Source organism: Lissotriton helveticus, chromosome 6 (genome assembly GCF_964261635.1).
Source record: "Lissotriton helveticus chromosome 6, aLisHel1.1, whole genome shotgun sequence".
Classification (NCBI taxonomy): domain Eukaryota; kingdom Metazoa; phylum Chordata; class Amphibia; order Caudata; family Salamandridae; genus Lissotriton; species Lissotriton helveticus.
This window is the reverse complement of record NC_136067.1, coordinates 1,638,132,713-1,638,152,505: the sequence shown is the minus strand read 5'-3', so window position 1 is coordinate 1,638,152,505 and position 19,793 is coordinate 1,638,132,713. Positions and strand designations below refer to the sequence as shown.

Below are 19,793 nucleotides of genomic sequence, written 5' to 3'. Positions count from 1 at the left end.
CGCCCGTTATTGCCAAATCTATTTTATTTCCACTATGATTCGGTTGGTACAAAGATTTGACCAATCTCCAAAATTTAGTGGTGTTTTTCTGGGAGGCTGCTTCTCTTAGTGTGGCCCAAGCTTGCTTTTTTAAGGCCAGGGTTCTTTCTTTTAATACACGCTTATATGCTTGCCTAACGCTGCGGATTAAGTGGGGGTCCCTCGGTTTAGTGGCCAAAACTTTTTTAAGGGCTTTTAGTGCTTTCGTGCACTTCCCATCAAACCACCCTTCTCTAGGTGTGTAATTATTAGCTGCCCGGGTCAGCAGATTTTTAATCCGATATTGTATATTGGCAAAAGCTGACATGACTAAGGAGGGGTCCGCATCTTCCTCAAGGCAAACATTAACATTGTTTACAGAGTCGGAGATTAGCTTTTTCAGAAACACACTGGGGGCGATCTTCTCCCATTTCACCACGTAACCATTAGTTTTAGATAGTTCTACCCTATAGGGATACATGCAATGGGTAGGATTTTTAACATTTCGCTCCTTTACTTTTACACTAATGGAAAGGGGGTAGTGGTCGCTAAATACATCCTTGCCAACCGCCCACGAGGTCAAGAACCCAAGATTAGCAGTGGTTATCAGTATAAAATCAATGGTTGAGTTGCAACCTCTGCCAAAAAAGGTTGGCTCAAACTGCACAGGTGACGAACAAATCTGGTTGGCAAAACCAAGATCAAAATTAAAAGCAAAAGTATTTAACAGCATCCCCCTCTTTGAGTGAACAAAATGAGTTGGAATTTCCTCACCATAATCTGCGAAACCACACAAAGGAGAATCGGACTGTGGGCAAATTGTACAGTTAAAGTCCCCTGCCCAAATTATTTTTGCCCCCTTAAAACGATCCACAGAATGCAAAATCAGACGTGACATGTGTGACATGGTGGATTCCAGTTCAATATCAGACATATTATTGTAAAAGTTCACCAGTACAATATTCTCTGACTTGCCCCACTTAAAAGATAAAATTTGAAAGTGGGTGTTGGAAAAGAATTTGTAGATCTTAACATTTGCTGTTGTTGAGACATAGACACAGAGGCCCCCCTATTATGACCCTGAGCTGACAGCGTGGCCGAAGAGTGAAAAGTTTGGTACCCCAGAAGATGGACTTCTTCACAACACCAAGTTTCTTGGAGACATATGATGTCGTGAATGTGAATAACATCTAACCAGGCTTTGTTATGAACTTTACTGGCTAGCCCCGCAACATTCCATGTGAGAAGTGAATTAAAAACGGGTACATTGCTAATGTCCCCATGTGGGCAGCCCGCATTCGCACAAGGTATGTCTGCTTGCTCAGTTGGAGTGATACGGGTAAGGGAAAGAATGGGAGGATTAGAAGTGGAACAATTGAGCGTGGACGGTTGGGGCAAGTATTGGGTGGAGCCAGGTAGCAAGGGTTCACCAGGAGAATCGATCCCCGCCACCATACTACCCTGACGGCTCTTAGGCTGCTTTTTAGACTGGCTAGATGACAAGAAGTGGGCCGATACGCACTGACTGTACTGCGAGCCTACAGCAGGCTTAACTTTATAAGTCGTCTTATGAAGTCATTCATTGTCGTCTAACCCTGAGAGCGGCTGGTAAAAATTAGACAGGGGTATGTTCCAGAAATCTTTGGGGTTGTGATGATTTGGATCGCCCCATTGCCGTCTGGGGTTATAAAGATTTCTCAGTGGTGGGGGTGCCTGACTGGGCTGCAACCAGAAATCATCGGTATTACCGTAGTGATTCCGGCCCCTTGGTGTTCGCATAACATCCATACTATATGGGGCAACTAGTCTGTGCGAGATTAGGGCAGAGGTGTGTAAAGGGTAGGGAAAGGGAGTGTTGTGGCCCATATGGTGTTTATGAGATGTAGAGATGTTGGGGCCGCCGGGGGTTTTTAGGCGACCATAGCTATCGGAGTGGTGAGGTTTTGACCGAGCTGGTAGTTGTCTCAGCATACCCTCGGGATAGAAGTAGCTCAGGTTGTGGGTTGAAATTCCCCCCTCTCCTGATCCAGGATACCAGTCACTGATGTAAGTGACCAATCTGTGGTCTTTGAAATTAACTAAGATCACATCACCATCAATATCCTTGGGTCTACTACCTACCCAATTGCATCGCCTGGCCGAGACGATATCGCCATTTAGATGTGGCGGGAGAGGTCTGTTTCTCCTCAACCAATAGATGACCTTGTTTTTTAGATTGGCCTGATGTTCAGGGTTACCTTCTGGCAGGGGACGGAACTCCTGTAAGTGCTATAACATAGTTTATGCACTCGGGTGGTAGATCAGCGATATTCGATGATCTTTTCTTAGATTGGTGTGTTACAGTAAGAGGGGTTTTTGAATTAATACTCTTATTGGAATGCGTACTATGGGGCCTTGTAATGGTATGAGATTTTCCTGCGGTCGAAGATTTATCCAATACAGTGGTATTGATATTACTATTATTACCATTTTTGGCATTGGGGTTCCCATTCTGGGGGGGTTTTGATGGCCCAGCTATAGATGGAGCGTTTGCCTTAGGGATACCGGTCACCATCTTGGGTGGATTAGATTCTTTAGTAAGCTGTGGTGACTCTCTCGTGACGTTCGATTTAGGGCAAGGTATCCCCTTTTGTTCTAAGATTTTATCGACATTCTCCCCTAATCTTTTGATCCTTTCAGTAAGGGGAAGGATCAACGCCTTAATGAGGCGATCAATGTCATTCAGTAACCCTGCGTAACTGGGTACCGAGATTGAGTTGGCGGTCATCTCTTTCGCAGGATCTACAGTCCCTACCTTATCCGGGATAGTGAATGGAGTGTGTGGCACTTGAATGGGAGGAACGGATCTCCTTTTAATTATAAGCTTCTTCTCTTCCTTGGAGGAGAGCCAAAGGGGATATTAACAGAGGGGGTTTTGAGACTCTTAATGGAGTCCCTTGGCGGTGATGTTAGAAGCTGGCCCTCGAGGATACTCTTGGTATGGTGGTCAAATCCAATTGGTGTAAACACGGGAGAAGGTATGCCTATATCATAAAGGAGAGCTGGTTCCGCAGAAGGAGTACTTAGGTCTATAATCTGGGTATCAAGTACCTGGGAATAATTAGAGTCAGAAATAGTAATAATATCCTTCTGTACAGGAGGACTAGTCTGGAAAATGAGGGGAATACCTTCTATGGATGGCGAAGTATTAACAGGATCTATTGGTGTGGTAAGATCGATGGGGGACGATAGAGTTATTGTGGATGTATCCAGGGGCTGAAGAGGTCTTAATTTTAATTTTTCAATGGAGAAACGTCGACCCGCTCGTTTCTCTGCCAGAGTGAGCTCCCGGTCTACATCCGTCTTAATTTTGGCAAAAAATGTGTCCAGAGGTCCAAGCAAGGGGGACCCTTGTGTGGCAGGCACCTGGGTACCCTCAGAGGTAGACATCACTAAGAACGTATGGGGACGTGTAAAGCAGGAGGCAGGATTGGGAAACACTAGTCTGATAGACAAAAAGAAAAGAAAAAGACGCTAAAATTAAAAAAGCACAAATATACCAAGAAGTCAACTCCCAGGAGAATATGACAAAAATCGGGAAGTCTAGCTTACAATCTGCAAGAGCAAAGAGCAAAGAGAGTGAGCCCGGCCCGGCCCCGGACGGCCACAGACGGTCCCGCCCTTGTCCCGGGCTTCTCCCGGCGCCCTCCCGCGCGCTCCCGCGCAGCGGGAACGGTAGGTCCTCTATGTAGCTGTCCAATAAGCTACCGGGAGGGCGGGGCCGGCAGGGAGAGCAGCCCAGCTGGACTAAGGGCGCGCGGGGACTCCTGGTCCTCGGAGTCCACCGCTGTCGCTCGCAGCCCTGCCGGTCAGTCCAAGTCAGCCCCCCTTCTCGGACCTGGAAAGCGCTACAAGCCGCGAAGCGGGACCCGCGGAGCGGGTCCGGCGAGGCGTGGCGGCTGCAGCAGACTCCACAGACTTCCTCAACGAAGTAGGTGACGCCTTGGAAGGGCTCGGCGTTTGTTCAGAGAATCCTTTTATTTGGCTAGCTGGTTGTTCTGTTGACAGAGGCAATGTCACTCCAACTGATTATTTTTACATCTTCATTGATGATGGATTTTTTGGCAAAATAGTTGTTCAAAACAACCTCTAACGAACTGTATTTGGTGCAGCAAAGGGTCCCATTCAAGGGGGCACCTGTGAATTCCAATCAATGTTGAGGAACTGAGGAGGATTTGGGGTCTTTAACTCTTTTGATGGACATTATTTATAAACCAGCAGCGTCCTCTTACTGATCTCATGACACAGTGTGGTGCACGCTATTGTTCTCTGCTGCCATAAGTAGAGATAGTCTTTGGCTTCTGCAGTGCATGGTGCATTTCAATGATAACAAGCAGGCCCTTCCCAGAGACCATCTAGATCCTGATGGGCTTTTCAAAGTTCGTCAGATGCTAAACCACTTTGCCGGGCATTTCAAAGAAATGTATACAGCGGGATAAAACATAGCTGTGGGTGAGGCCTACAAAGGACGGCTGCTGTTTAAGCATCGACATCAAGTGCTCAGTACGGTATTATACTGTACATTCTTTTCGAAGGCTCTACTGGATATACTTACAGCCTGAGAGTGTGCACAGTAAAGGATTACCTGGTTGCCATGAAGTCATTAGCTACAAGTGGAAAAATAGTTTGGGATCTTGTATGTCCCCTATAGAACAAGGGGCACCACTTGTGTCTAGACAATTTCTATAATGACATTCCACTTTTCAGGGAGTTGTTTTCTATGGACACACCTGATTGTGGTGGAATTTGGAGCAACAGACTAGGGTTTCGAGTCGAATTGGTTAACAGGAAGCTTGCAAAAGTGCAGTGCAGTGCTTTATGCTGTGAGACACTTCTATCCTTCAAATTCCAAGATCACAGGCAAGTGTATCGTTTGCCCACTATACATGACGAGACAACCTCATAAAGTCTCTATGCATGGTTAGATGGCTGAAGTCCAGAAGCCTACCTGAATTTTGGACTACAATAAATACATGGGTGGGGTTGAAAAACATGAGCAGAGGCTTCAGACATACAATGCAGCATCTGGTATAAGAAGCTGGTTGTGCACCTAATCCACATGGCAACATACCACACATGTTTTACATTACCATGCAGGTCCTGTATGCAAGATGTGCATTCTTGACTGGAGAAGGTAGTCATCAGAAAACTTGTTTCAGTTGAAACTGGAGCTGTTCCAACTGAGCTGGAGTGGGTTTCAAGGTCCGATAGGTGATACTTTCCCAAACATCTTCCTCCAACAGAGAAGAAACACCAAACGTATGGAGATTTCAAGTTTGTGCCAGAATGGAAATCAGACAAGAGGCCAGGTACTACTGTCCTCAGTGTCTCTCAAATCCTGCCCTATGCCACCACAAATGTTTTATTGTGTTTCACAGAATGGAAAATGTTTGGGAGACTCCTTGAGAAAGGACGTTTTGTAGCACTGAATCTTTACTGACTCTAGTAAATAGAAACACATTGGTTTTGCTTGAGGTCTGCTTGTCATGTTCCTCCTACATCAAAACGTGATAGATGTTTCATCCGCTGTATGACAAGAGCATTACAGAGAAAGCACTGCACATAAAGGTGGATAGGACACATGCCCTGCTGTCTCAGAGTGCTCTATGTTTCAAATCCTAAAGGCCTTATTGGTATGGAAGTGCTCTTTAGGGAACTTAGGAAAGTCAGCCCAGCATGTTTATCTTAGTTTCAAAGGTAGATATGCTCACAGTCCGTGGAATCTGGGCCACAAGACATACTCTGACGCCTCCCAATTTCATTACAAGACCGGAGGTCGCAGGGTGCACTTGGGGTGTGTTCGGTATCACTCAGGACTTTGAGGGAGACATAGACAGTGTTAAAAGCTTAGCCTAGGTTTCTTTTTATTGGGATGTCGGGAAACTTGTTGAGGTTCCAAACAACAACACGGCTGGTGGTATGTGTGTAGAGGTTTGTTAGTGATATGTTTGTATGCAAATTGACTGATGACTGGGCGAGTGACGATTTGATTGGTGTTTCAGTCCTGTGTCATATTAATGTGATGGGTCCTTTAATAACAGCAGTATGTTGATGTAAGAGGTTTGTTGGGACCGTGGTTGGCTGTATAAATGTCATTGTTGTGGGGCATAAAAGGTGTGTGAATGGACCATAAAGTGGTTGCTGCCTTGATAAGGGTTCAAAATTCTGATAATGCTATTAGTACTTGCTTTTTGAACCTAGCTCTACTGGAGGTGCTAAAACCAACCAATGTAAGTCTATCCTTGAATATTGGACGTTCTCCGAGGAAACCAACCAATCCCAGTCCTTTCTGAATACTGGATACCCAGGGGAGTTCAGGGTGGTGTGACTTGCACAGATTCCACAAAGTGTACTTTTTAGTCAGAAGGCTTTGCAAATCCTAAAACTATACCAAAAACAAGCCCTTTCCTCATTTTTATGTGATGGACAGTTTGGGAATCTGTACAGATCCCCAAAATTGCGCCACATTTGCGTCACTTTTAACATGGGGAAAGTGATGCAAAAGTGGAGCAAGGGGTTTGTAAATCTGCCCCTTACTGTCTAGTTTTCAGAAAAGTGTGGGTTAGGTAGGTTTCCTTGGGTGGCAGTGAGCCCAAGCTCAGGCTCCACAGCTACTTACGTAACAACAAATAGGGTTGGTTTTGACTGGAAAAATGTAATCTGTCCATGTTGTGTTTTGGGACCTTTCCTGTCATGGTCACTGGGTTCAACCACACAATGAAGGGACTGGTTTTATTAGGACAAGTATGGGAACGCGCCTAGCTGCCTGTAATAAATGGCAAAGCAGCTCAATTGTAATAACTTATTACAGTTTCGCTATGATGTCACAATGCCTGCTGCCAGCAGCCAGAGTGCAAAGACAGGTCACAGGGCTTAATTAAAGCAGCACTTAAAAAACGAAACCTGGCTTCTTCTTCTGCCTGTTTTTCTGGTTGGACAGTGATGAGCAAAAAGGAGATATTTATGGCATCATGCTTTAATTTTAACATGCTTTAGGTAACTATGGGAAAGACAGAATCTCTATGTTTCCATATATTCTGCGCAACTTGTTTTTCCACATGCCAATAACATGAAACATAAGAAAGAAAAAATAATACTCAATCTTGTTTGGGAATTTAGATAGTGCTAATTCTATTCGCTATAACAGAATTTGATCATATTTTTACAGTAAATGAACATGCCCCTCACTGATAGTGATCTTCCAATTTGACTTTGAATTAATGGCATAAGGCCACCGATTGGTTTGTTCCAGTCTTTGACATGGTTTGTTAGCAATACGTAGTAGAATTGCTGAAAACTAATGGAGTGGTAAATGTGCAGAAAGAAATGAGTTGTAAAGCAACAAGTTCTAAATATATGTAATTCCTTATGAGGGTCCACAATTCTCTCGTGCAAGAAGCAGACAAGCCATCAGTTTTCTGTTTCTTCAGACCTAGAACCAGTGCTTAATTTGTAAAAGAATGAGTCTCTGTGCCCAAAGCTCTGCTTAGAAGCCGGCGGCCGGTGCTATTAAATATTGGCACGCCAAATACCAAGGCTGCGTAGTCTTGAATAAGCCTCATGCCTCTTTAATCCACTACCATACAAGCCCTGCCTTTTATATCAATCTTGCAGGGTCCAACTTTCTGCCTTTGTCACAGTTTTCCTGTCTTTCTCTTCCTCATTCTTTCTTCTTTGTGTGTATGTTTCCCTCTCTTCCTCTAGGTAAATGTCTGATGAGAAAACATAAGAGATTGTCTCTTGAAATGAGTGCCAGTGGCCCCCACCGGCAACCTCCGGCTTAAATTAAGCACCACGTAGGTCTAGGTGAGGCCCCTGGGCTGATGATATCACTTGTACAGACTGCTCTCCTCCTGCTCCATCCAGCGTCACTGTTGCCGAGGCATTGAAGCAGGACCCGCAGACCAGCAGCTGATAATCCAAGATGGCCCCAGCACAAGTGGACAATTCACTACTGATGAGCTGACACTCAACCCTAACAAAAAAAATGTGAATAATCTTGGGGTAGGTAAAATTAATATTGATTTTTTTTTTACTCTGAACTCTCAGGCAAATATTTCACATGTATGTTTGTTGTATTTGTACAGTGTGAAGCAAGCCAAAAGGCAAAGGTGTACTGTATAGGTTCAAAGGGAGCTACAATCAACGAGTAAGGCGAGATGTATCTGGGTTCTGAAAGCACAAATGGACTGCAGCTTCGTGCAGCTACATCATGGAGATCAGGGTTGAAAAAGGGGGGGGGGGCAAAAAGTTGCATTTCCTATTTAAGCTTGCATAGGAATTTTTGCTCAGTGAAATTCTACCAACTTTGTCATGAAACTGTAACTTTACTCATAATATCACTTTTTTGGGGTCTGGTCACAATCCATTCAGTAATTTTTGAGATATAGATGGACAAGTAGCTGGAAACCATCACCGAAGATGTGGCTGAGATTCGAACTTCCATCACTAGGCTCCAGGACAAAACAATTCGACTCAAGGAGTGGGTGGAAGATGTCAAAAGGAGGTTGACGAGGAACAATCTGCACTTCCTCCTTGTTTTCCCGAAACAGGCTGAAAGGAGATCTGTCAAACCCTTCCTAGAGGGGTGGATACTGGACACTTTGGAGCCCAAAGGACTCCTGGGTCTCTTCTCTACAGAGAAGGGCTGCAAGTGCACCCTCCCCTCCAACTCCCCCCCCCCCCCAACCCGCCCCCCATCCCCCTGGACAATTATAGCTTGATTCTTAAACTTCCAGGCAGCAAAGCAATCCTCCAGAAGGCCAGTGTGAGCACTTTAGCACATTTATCAGGGTCAGAACATTCAAATATATCCTAACCACGAGCAATTGGTGCAGCAACAGAGAAAACCCTACACGCCAGTGAAGAGGGAACTATGCAAAAATCAGCTTACATATATGCTGCTATTCTCCCTGCAAAAGTGGAGGTCTTTAAAGATGGACAATAACAGTTCTTTAAATCACTGGTGACAGCCTGGGACATTATTGCTTTCAATCTCCAGTACCAACTGTAATCTCCAAAAGGGCACACCCCCACTACGTGAGATGTAAGGTTGTTATGTACTGTGCATCTGTGTCTAATGTAGGATAGATGAGAACATAGGCAATGTTCTATTGGAATGCAGAATATAGAATTTGCTGTTAATTTTGGAATCCCTGTGTCAGCTGCTCTGTGTTGTTATTTGCATACTCTTCAGTGCTGCAGCTTCCAATGTTTGGTATAGCAAGTCAGGTGAAGATATGAGGCTGGTGGGTGTGATGTGCATATGTCAAACATGCGTGCAAAAAGGTTATTGCGGGGAAATCCTATAAGAAGGAAGAAATTTCCTATTATCTGACCCTGTGGGATACACCACGCTTCATGTCTGATTTTATTGCTGTAAAATTGTCATCAGAGCGCCTCTGAGTGACGACCCCTCCAACACATTGCTCACTTGCTCATCTCCCTTGTGCAAGTTACACACTGTGAATGAATTAGACAATAAAAGATATCTGGCATCCACCAAACCTCCCCACTCTTTCTTGAGTTTATGAAATACCATAGTCATAAACCTAAGCCTTGATACCATTTCAATTGGGATCACAAACTTAATCAAATCCGTCCTTACCTCAGGAGACATTCTCCAAGCCCTTACCCATTCTACTGTCATTTAACATCTGAGGAAACCCTCAGAAGAGCCAGAAAATCCTTCTAAATACATACTAATGTAAGGCCTTCACTGTACTAACAAAGCACTCAACACAGTTGCCAACTTTCACTTCACCTGGGCTCAAACCGCCTTCTAAATGGGATTTTAGTTTGGTTTCTTACTTCAATGAGGAGCACTGATAGTACTCTTAAATGTCCAAGAAGAATTACTTGTCTCTCGCAATCAAAAAACGATGGGTCTAATTATTTTAGACCTCTCTGCCATATTTGGCATCAATGACAACAAGATACTATGTAAGAGACTGGCAATGGTATAAGGCAGTGTTTCCCAAACTGTGTGTTGGGACCAACTTGTGGTGCGTGAGACGATTTTTGGTGGGTCTCAAAAGTCCTGGTCTATATGTGCGTAAAATTTAAAATGTTTACCCCTATTTGTCCGCCAGTGCAAAAGTGCTATACAATGTCCCTGGAGGGGGGGAGTTGTTGGGAGAGAATAGGGTTGTGAGTGTGGGTTGTTTTTATTCCGAAAATACACAACTGGGCCTTGTTTAAACACAATAATGGATATGAGGCCTTTACTCCATACTACGGTTCAGAAGGGGTTTCTCAAATTTGGTAAAATCACTGATATTACAAGATTTTTCAGAAGCCTTGTGATTTTAGTGAACGAATGCCATAGGCCAGCACCACACTCTGAAGAGTGTTCCAGCTTCAGACTCCAGTGCAATTTACCCTCTGCCACTTATATGGGCTGATCAATATCATGCCCATAGTCTGATATCAAAGGGCATGGCAAAAGTTGTGGAATTTACAAACAATTGCTCTTATTACATTTAAAAATCGCCCTTGCCTTGTTCATCAAAGCTAGGTGGGTTTGCGAAAGTTTGTCGTTCTAAAAATTGGGTAGTGGGTCTAAAAAAATTGGGAGAGCACCGGTATACCACATTGGTGGCACATCACTAAGATGATTGTCTCCTATATCTCATTGGTCAAGTCCAAATGAACCCTTTCCTCTCTAGAAAGGCCAAAGAGAAACATTTGGTACCTCAAGTATTGGCACAGTCAATTTTCATACCTGGCCACTTGTCTCAACCCCCATATCTATGGATACAAAATGTATGTCACTGACACTCCTTTTCATCTCAAGCTCGAAGACGATTCTGTAGATCTTTGCAATGTGGCCCTGTGCATAATCCTGTGCATATCTAAGGTCCAGCTCTGGAAGAAAAAAACTGGCTATGCTCCAATGGGGACAAAACAGAGATCCTGCTCCTTCGTTATGCAAATTCCAGTCCTCTTTCTGTTACCTGACTGAAATCACTGGGTACCACTTCTACTGCTCGTAGAAGGAGCCCGACATTTGGGAATTTGGATCTGTAGTGAACGCTCATTTCTACCACATACAAATTCTGTTGTTGACTATCTTCCACCACCTACGTCTTCTTAAAGGAATACTGCCTCTGGCTAAAACAAATCTCATCACTCGCCAACTGCAGTCAGAAAGGGTTTATTAACAATAATAAAAACATAATTAAAAGTGAATCACAGTTCCATCCAACAAGGGTCTACCCTAGACAGCTGGAAGCGAGGTACGCTGCTTACACATAAGCAAGACACATTTATTGGGATTTTGCAGTGATTCTGCAATGGAAGCAAATGTTTACCAATAAACAAGGGAAGCATACAAGTGTCCGGGGACTAAGATAATGAGAAAGGAAGAGGGCAACCTTTAGTTATAACAAGAATAGAAACATTTTTGGCTATGCAAGCTAATCAACACTTTCTCGTTTCGGACGCCATGCTGTGAAAGAGGCTTAAACGATAAGATGCGGACACTTCCTTTAAGCATTTGTTAGCAAGAGCAGAAAACAAGCATTTACAATGCAACGGTTTCGCCTTCGGAAAAGTTAGAGCTATTGGCATTGTAAATGACAAACTTTTTATTTATGTGTTGGTTTTGAAAACAGATAAATAAATGGCATTGTCATTTACAATGCCAATAGCTTAATCTCTTGCAAATGTGAGACATTTCTATAGCTCTTAAATATTTTGCTCGTAATTTACCATTATTGCCATTTGATTGCATTACAGGCATGAATGCTTGCTTACCTGGATAAGCCTTTGTTAGGAAATTATTTAACGGACTGACATCAATAATAAAGTGCCCACTACCTTGATGAGTCTCTTGCTGCTGGTCTTACATACCTAGCCTAGTCACACAGACTAGCCTTCTGCTCATTCCTGAGTGAAGAGCATGAGAGTGAGAGCCAAGCCTCAGATCGGAAGCAATCAGAAGAGTTGTATATACATTTATGATCTTCCCGGTTTTGAGAACGGTCCATGATTTTAAATAATCAAAATTATGACGACCAAATACACGCAATTTGGAAACAACAAATGGGCCCCAACTTAATATGCATATGGGTACCCATGGAAAATGGGTCAAAAAACCAGAAAAGCAAAAACAAGAAAAAAATGGACCATCCACTGGAGGGATAAAACATAACACTAATGTCTACATTAATTCAACAAATTCAACGCCCCCCACTGGAGGGTTTAAAGAAATAAATGGGACAATAAAGACTTATGCAAATACAAACTTTTTTTTAAAAATGGACCCAATAACAATGAGAAAGTAAAATAATTGTAGACCAAAAGGTTGGCGAAATTACATAAAAGGTAAATTGTTATTAGTTTGCATATACAGACGTAACAAAAAATTCATTGTATCTAAGCTTGCGTTTATCAGGTTTTACTTCAGAAAGGGACTACATATCCCATAATTCAATGTGTACAGATTTTCAAATTGAACAGGAAATGATGTAATGACTAATGAATTACAAAAAAACGCTCTTCCTCTAGGGAAAATCGATCGTGACCAAGGTATAAGGTTATACCGAAACGCGTAGGTTAATCGCCTGTTCCCTGTTCCAAATGGATTTAAGAATAAATTAACAATGTGAAGAAACTAATCTGCAAGAGTGCGACCTCCTTTGTTCTTTTGGGAACATATATATATATATATATACACACACATACACGCAAATATGTATACATACATGCATATATAAATATACATATTATATACACACATATATATATATATATATATATATATATATATATATATATATATATATATATATATATGTTATGTCTTTCTTTTACAAATTAAGCACTGTAAGGTATACAAGGCCTTTCTTAAGCCCCTAACCCATAAATGCACAATTTTAATCTACACCATGATTTATATTTTCTGTTAAGGCCCCTTACTCTACATCCTTTTTGTTTAAAAGTCACAGATGTAGCCTTCGCTGTGCATAATTGCTTCGCTTTATTTTATGGCCTGGGTATGAGGGAGAGGGGTGCACATCGCATGAGGCAGCCCCTCTAGGAGCATGTGCCCCATATCAGATTTACAGCACCATATTCAAAGCAAGCCCCTGTGTCCTCGCTGGAACAAAGGGCCACTGACAGCTTTATTGAAGTGACGTCGAGGTGGCACCTCAGCAATACCAGATGGGTCGGTGACCTTTATTGTGCAGGGTTTCCTCTAAATAGTGCTTCTGGGGATCTGGTTTTCATACAATGAAAAAGTGAGCACATTCGATAATGCACCCTTTGTTTGCAGCCCTCTGCCCGTCAAACTAGTAAACAGGCCGTTTTTCGGGGGTATTTGCTTCTAGTATCAATGTCCCTTTCGATATACAGTCAACCCTGCATCTTAGTGGCACATGACACGAGGCCTATTTCATCGAAGATTTTCGGAACAAACAGTTCACCGCATGCTTTTTTTCTCTAAATCACTGCTTGACACAGCGAGTGCACAGGAAACATGCGAACAGGAGGCGCGCAGAGAACATAGCCCTGCGGCTGTGGTCTTTGGAGCTGGGGATCGGGGTTCGAGTCTCGGCCTCGACTCGACATCCTGTGGTTCTGGGAAAATCACTAAATCCACCCATGCTTACCTACAAACGAATATATCCTTGTGTTATGCACAGCAATACCAGATGGGTCGGTGACCTTTATTGTGCAGGGTTTCCTCTAAATAGTGCTTCTGGGGATCTGGTTTTCATATAATGAAAAAGTGAGCACATTCGATAATGCACCCTTTGTTTGCAGCCCTCTGCCCGTCAAACTAGTAAACAGGCCGTTTTTCGGGGGTATTTGCTTCTAGTATCAATGTCCCTTTCGATATACAGTCAACCCTGCATCTTAGTGGCACATGACACGAGGCCTATTTCATCGAAGATTTTCGGAGCAAACAGTTCACCGCATGCTTTTTTTCTCTAAATCACTGCTTGACACAGCGAGTGCACAGGAAACATGCGAACAGGAGGCGCGCAGAGAACATAGCCCTGCGGCTGTGTTCTTTGGAGCTGGGGATCGGGGTTCGAGTCTCGGCCTCGACTCGACATCCTGTGGTTCTGGGAAAATCACGAAATCCACCCGTGCTTACCTACAAACTAATATATCCTTGTGTTATGCAACTGGTGTGCATGTAAAGCGCTCCAAAACCTTCGGGTCAAGTACGCGCTATATAAAACTGCAAAAAAAAACAAGTCAGGTCCCGGGCCGGCCAGCCAATCACAGCGCGGCCCGGGGATGACGTCACGGGGGTGTCCCGGGCCAGCAGCCAATGACAGCGCGGCCCGGGAAAAAGGGGCGGGACTTAAAAAAAGTCCCAGAAACGCCCCCGAATCGCGTTTTCACAAGAAAGCGTGATTGGCAGCCTCTGTCTCCCAATGGCTAGCCTCCATTTATGGAGCTAGCCAATGGTAGACAGAGGCTGAACCAAAGTACATATGTAGAATCATGAGGTTTCGCCGTGGGCGGGGCAACTGCTACGCAGTTGCCAACGCCCAGGGCGAAACCTAAAAATGGCTGAATCAAGGTACATTTAGGTCAATAAAAATCAGTGCTTAATTTACGCCGGTGTTTTCATGTACTCGGCACCAGCCTTTAATCTTCAACACCGACACTTTTCTTGAGCACCAGTTAAGGACACATTCATTTATGGTAGGCATGGGGAGATAAAGTGGTTTGCCCAGAACCACAGGATGTTGAGCCGACGCCGAGACTTAAACCTGGTTTCCCAGCTCCGAAGTCAGAGCTCTAGCCATTGCGCCACATTCTCTCCCCACTTTCATGGTTAGTGGTTGGTCCTATTTTAGGCAGAGCTAACAGCAGAAATGGGCTGGTGCAAGCTGCCTCCGGACGAGAGTCCCGGCACTTAAGTTTTTACAAATTAACCGCGGAATAAAATCATTATTTCACAATCTCCTGTCACAAAAAACTCACTGGTTCTCGGCGAGGTCATGTCCAGACTGGGTTACTCTAATGGCATCTACAGGCGGCTGTCCAATAAATATCGCCGGAAACTCAGAGCTTAGAATCAAATGCTTTCCTCAGATTTGGCCTGATGCAACAAGATCACACGTGGCCTGCACTGAAGTCCCACCACTGATGAGAGAGAAATCACAAATTCAAAACCTTCTGTATCTTCAACAAAGCTCTTGGTGGTTTTTCAACAATCTCCCTCACCAAGCAGCTTATTCCTAGTCAGCCAAGAGGAGTACAGTCTGACAACCTCAACCTACTCACCACTCATCACACCAGATACAAACACTTTGGTGAAGATCCTTCAAAGTACAAGGAGCCCCCTTTAACATACTCCACCACCGCATCTGTGACTCACAGAAGATATTCTCAAATTCTGAAAACCCGTGAAAACGTGCCACTTCATCCATGCTTATGATTGGCACCGCTTGCAGCTGTTTAATTACACTTCATATTGCTCACTTGCACTTCATCTGATCAGATACCTCATTACCTCATCAATTTAGAGTAATTTAACGAGTCTATGTTCTGCATACCTCAAGGCTTTAACATCATTCATCTGCTTCCATGGATATGGGCTCCTTTCATCAGTGCTTTCAATGTGCTGACTAACTTGATCACCTTGTGTCAGTTTTAATATTTCTCCTTTACTTCCTCCCTAAGCGCTCTGAGACTACCATTGCTGGGATGTAACACTTTATATATAGAAGAAATTATACATAAAGGGTATGGTCAGGATTTGTATGAAGTTAGAAGTAGCACAAAGACAAAACTAGGGAAGATGGCATTTTCCTTAATTCTGTTGTATATCCTACACAAACACAGAGGGACAACGTCTCAGCACAAGTACACAAATTACCCCAGGGTTGCAGCACATTTGGCACCAAAGGCAAGAAAGGACAGCAACATAAGAGAACTGGCAGAATTGACAGAAAAGACTCCGGCAAGTATGGAGCAATGTCAGAACAGAGACGAAGCAGCAGCAAGGAGAGGTGTCCAACCAGATCTCCAATGGCAGCACACAGGACAAGTTAACAAGGTTTGGTATTGCACTCAAATGTTCAACAGTTTTTATTCTTGTTTTTCAAGTTATATTATTGTCGTCGGTGCATAGGTCGGTGCCCTACTGAGCAGTTAGGGTATGTATACAAGACTTAACATGTGTGTTCTGTGACTACAGGACACACTCCTTCCTTGCACTCCTTTTGCTTTTCATACACAACACAGGAATCAGAGTTTTATAGAAGCTCAGTTTCCTCCACCATGAGCTCTTGATAGAGTTCCTGCGAACCATCCCTTTTAGCAATAGGTCAGCCATGTTGGATGCTCAGGCTACATAAGCCAAGCGCCCAGATCTGACGACACTTCCCACCTGCGTCACAGCTTCAGGAGATTTCCACAGCGAATCAAGGACAAACACACCATTCCAAAAGGAGGCGGAGCAAGAGGGTAAGAGATCACTCCAGACCTCGAGACTTGTAATCATATCCTCTGAAGTTGACAGAAGACACGCGAACAAGTACATTTGCAAAAAAGAAAACAATCTGTATTGTGGGGTGTCCTATTGATTGTAACTACAAATGCTACTGTTGAGAGATGATTCAGTCTGCTCAAGTGATTGAATCAATAGCTTTGTGGACTTTATAGTAAATATATTCCTGTGCTGAAACACGATACCAACTGTTCTCAGAATCTGGACATCGGAGAATTGATGGGAATTTGGCTTCTGTGCAGTAAATAGGACACCAAACATTACCAGAGCCTTGACTCAGGAAGTCAGCTCCGTGGGGCAACAGACTCTAGGACAAAACAAGTCCCTACACCTGTGACAAAACCGGGAATTAGGCACAAACTCCAGAGGACCAAGCTTCATAGCAGCACTTTGTAGACAGGTGGGTTGCGCAGTAAGAGAATAGTTAGAAATACAGAGGTAGCGACACAGTTAAATAAATAATACTGAGGTAGGTCACTGATTAGAAAAAAACTAAAACCTGAAGCTAATGGACTAAACAATAAGGTAAAAAAATCACTGTAGTCAGGGAGGCCCTGGCTGCTCCGCGGGGGGCGGCAATAGCCATGCGTCTCCGGCTTATCAAGTTTAAATACTTACACCGGGTCTATTTCACGAGGGTCCGGCTGTGGCGGGCGGGGATGGTGGCCTCCCCGGAATGTCTACGGTGCGGGCGAGAGGACGGCACGTTCCTGCCCCCGGTATGGTCATGCTCCGCCTTGGACATCTTCTGGCGGGGGGTGTTTTCGTGCCTCTCGGAGGTCCTGGGGTGGACGCTCTCGCGTACTCCACTGCTTGCTCTCCTACATGTCATGGAGGGGGTCGGGGGCAATGCCCATAAACGTCACTTGTTGCTCCTGGGGCTTACCTTGGCAAAGCGCGATATTGCTAGGAGATGGAGGGACGCCCAGGCTCCGCCGCTCTCGGCCTGGAAAAATGGTCGTGACTTTAATATGGGGCTGGAACAACCCATCTTCCTGGCCCGTGGCTGCCCACGCAAACATTACAAAATATGGAAGAGGTGGGCTGATTATAGAGGATTGTGGTTGGACGCCCCGGCTACGCCTGCTGACCTCCCTGGGGGTTGATTTGGAGATCTTGGGTGTGGGGGTATGGTGGGACGGGTGGGGAAGAAGGGGGCGGGCGGGGCCCATGGTGGGGGGTGGTGTTGTGGACCGACTTCTGTGCGCCACGAAGGCATTTGGTCTTCTGATCCTAAGTTTTTCTGTGACTCGAACCCAGTGAACTGTTCCGCATTTTGGGGTGGGGGGGGGGGGGGGGGAGTTATGTTTGTTAATGGCTCACTAAATTCAGCTCCCTGGTAATATGGACTATGTCTCTCAATGCTCGGTGCCCTTCTGTTTTTTTGGAAGGTTGCGGCAGAGGCCTCTGGGACGCAGAGCCATGCCACTATGGAATGCTCCCCTGCAGGAGTTCTGTTTGAAGGATGTTTGTTATATTGAGGAGCAATTACAGGTTTGACCACGGATGTGGTGCACTGCTATAGTCGATACGAGAAGGGTTAGGCTGCGGCCAATGATATACTAGGTTGTACTTTCTGTGTTACCGAGTCTTAGAGGGGTGGGGGGGGTTCTTGGTTCCTTTTCTTTAGGTATTTTGTATGTTTTATATTCCCTGAAAGTGATGGCTTGATGACCTATGGACACAGTACTTTTCGTATGGACAACTGTTCTACATGTGCCATTATGCTACTTTGCTGGCCCGCACGGGCAGGTATATCCTTATGATGTTTCCTACGGGGGCGGCGATTCGGTTTGAAGGGGAAATGTGGGGCGCGTAGCCCATTACTGTACTGTGTTGAACTTTTTCAATAAAATATATATATATATATTTTTTAAATCACTGTAGTCTGCTGCCACCAGATTGTAACTGGTTTGCTTTCTATTGCTTAACGCGGTTTCACTCTGTCCTCATTCAGGACAGGTTCAGGATAGAGCGCAGGCAAAACACTCGTACCAGAGTTGAAGGCCAACTAGTCAAACATTGCATCCTTGTCTTCTCTCCGGTGAGTTGGAGAGAGATTTGGAGTCCCTGCAAGCATGGCTTTCTGATAGGCTTAACGACCTTGCCCCGGTGTTGCCCCCCCGCGTGTCATCGAAGCGGGTTTCGGCCCCCTGGTTTACCACGGCACTGTGGGCTAAGCGGCAGCAGTGTAAGGTAGCCGAAAGGGCCTGGCGGTCACACTATGATAGCGTGGACAGGTTGGCCTACAAGGCAGTGGTCAAGGCTTACCACCGGGACATTCGCCTTGGAGAAAAAGCCTATCTTGCTGGGAGAATTGATGCGGCCTCCAACTCCTGTAAGGAGATCTTCACCATAGTCAGAGAATTTATTTCTCCTCGGACCATTACATCAGAAGAGGTGCCCTTAGAATCCTGGGCGGCGGACCTTGCTTGTTTTTTTACAAGCAAGATACAACTTATACACGACTCTTTTCCATCTGGTGCACCTGCAAGGCCGTTTAAATCTGAGGTTGATACGTTCCCTCTGGCCTCGCATGGTGCCACATTGGCGGTGTTTCCACCTTTGCCAGCCCCTGCCTCTTTAGTGCTTATGGGCAATTTGAAATCTGGGTCGCCACTTGACCCTTGCCCAGCCAAGCTCTTGGGTAAGATCGCGGAAGTGATCAATCCACTGGCGAACCCTCTTCTGAATCTTTCGTTGAGTCAGGGAGTGGTTCCGCCAGCCTGGAAGCAGGCAATGGTCATCCCGCTGCTTAAAAAACCGGGTCTTGACCCGAAGGTCCCAGCCAATTACAGGCCGATTTCTTTGTTGCCGGCTCTCGTAAAAATCTTGGAGAAACACGTTCAGTCGGTGCTCTCCAACTTTTTAGAGACCCACGAGATCCTGCATGACACCCAGTCCGGCTTTCGCTCAAATCGCAGCACCGAGACCGCGCTCCTTGAGGTTTCTGAAACCATCAAAGGGGTGTTGGATACCGGGGGCAAAGTCATGCTGGTGTTGTTGGACTTGTCGGCGGCTTTTGACACCGTCCCCCATGAGGGCCTTCTCGCAAGACTCTATGAGATTGGTCTTCGGGGGACGGTGCTCAGCTGGTTTTCTTCCTTTCTAGCTGGCCGCCGGCAAACGGTCTGGACATCGCCTGACACCGCCGTAATGCCGCCTCTGGGAGTCGGGGTCCCTCAGGGCTCTATATTGAGCCCGACCCTCTTTAACATCTTCATGACCCCTTTGGCGGCGGTGGCGGAGTCGTTTG

At 45.0% G+C, this 19,793-nt stretch overlaps 1 protein-coding gene across 2 annotated transcripts in view; it reads right to left on the bottom strand.

The window, feature by feature from the left end:
- ACYP2 (acylphosphatase 2) overlaps positions 1 to 19,793 on the bottom strand; it is a 760,277-nt gene that overhangs the window by 521,447 nt on the left and 219,037 nt on the right. The window lies entirely within an intron of this gene.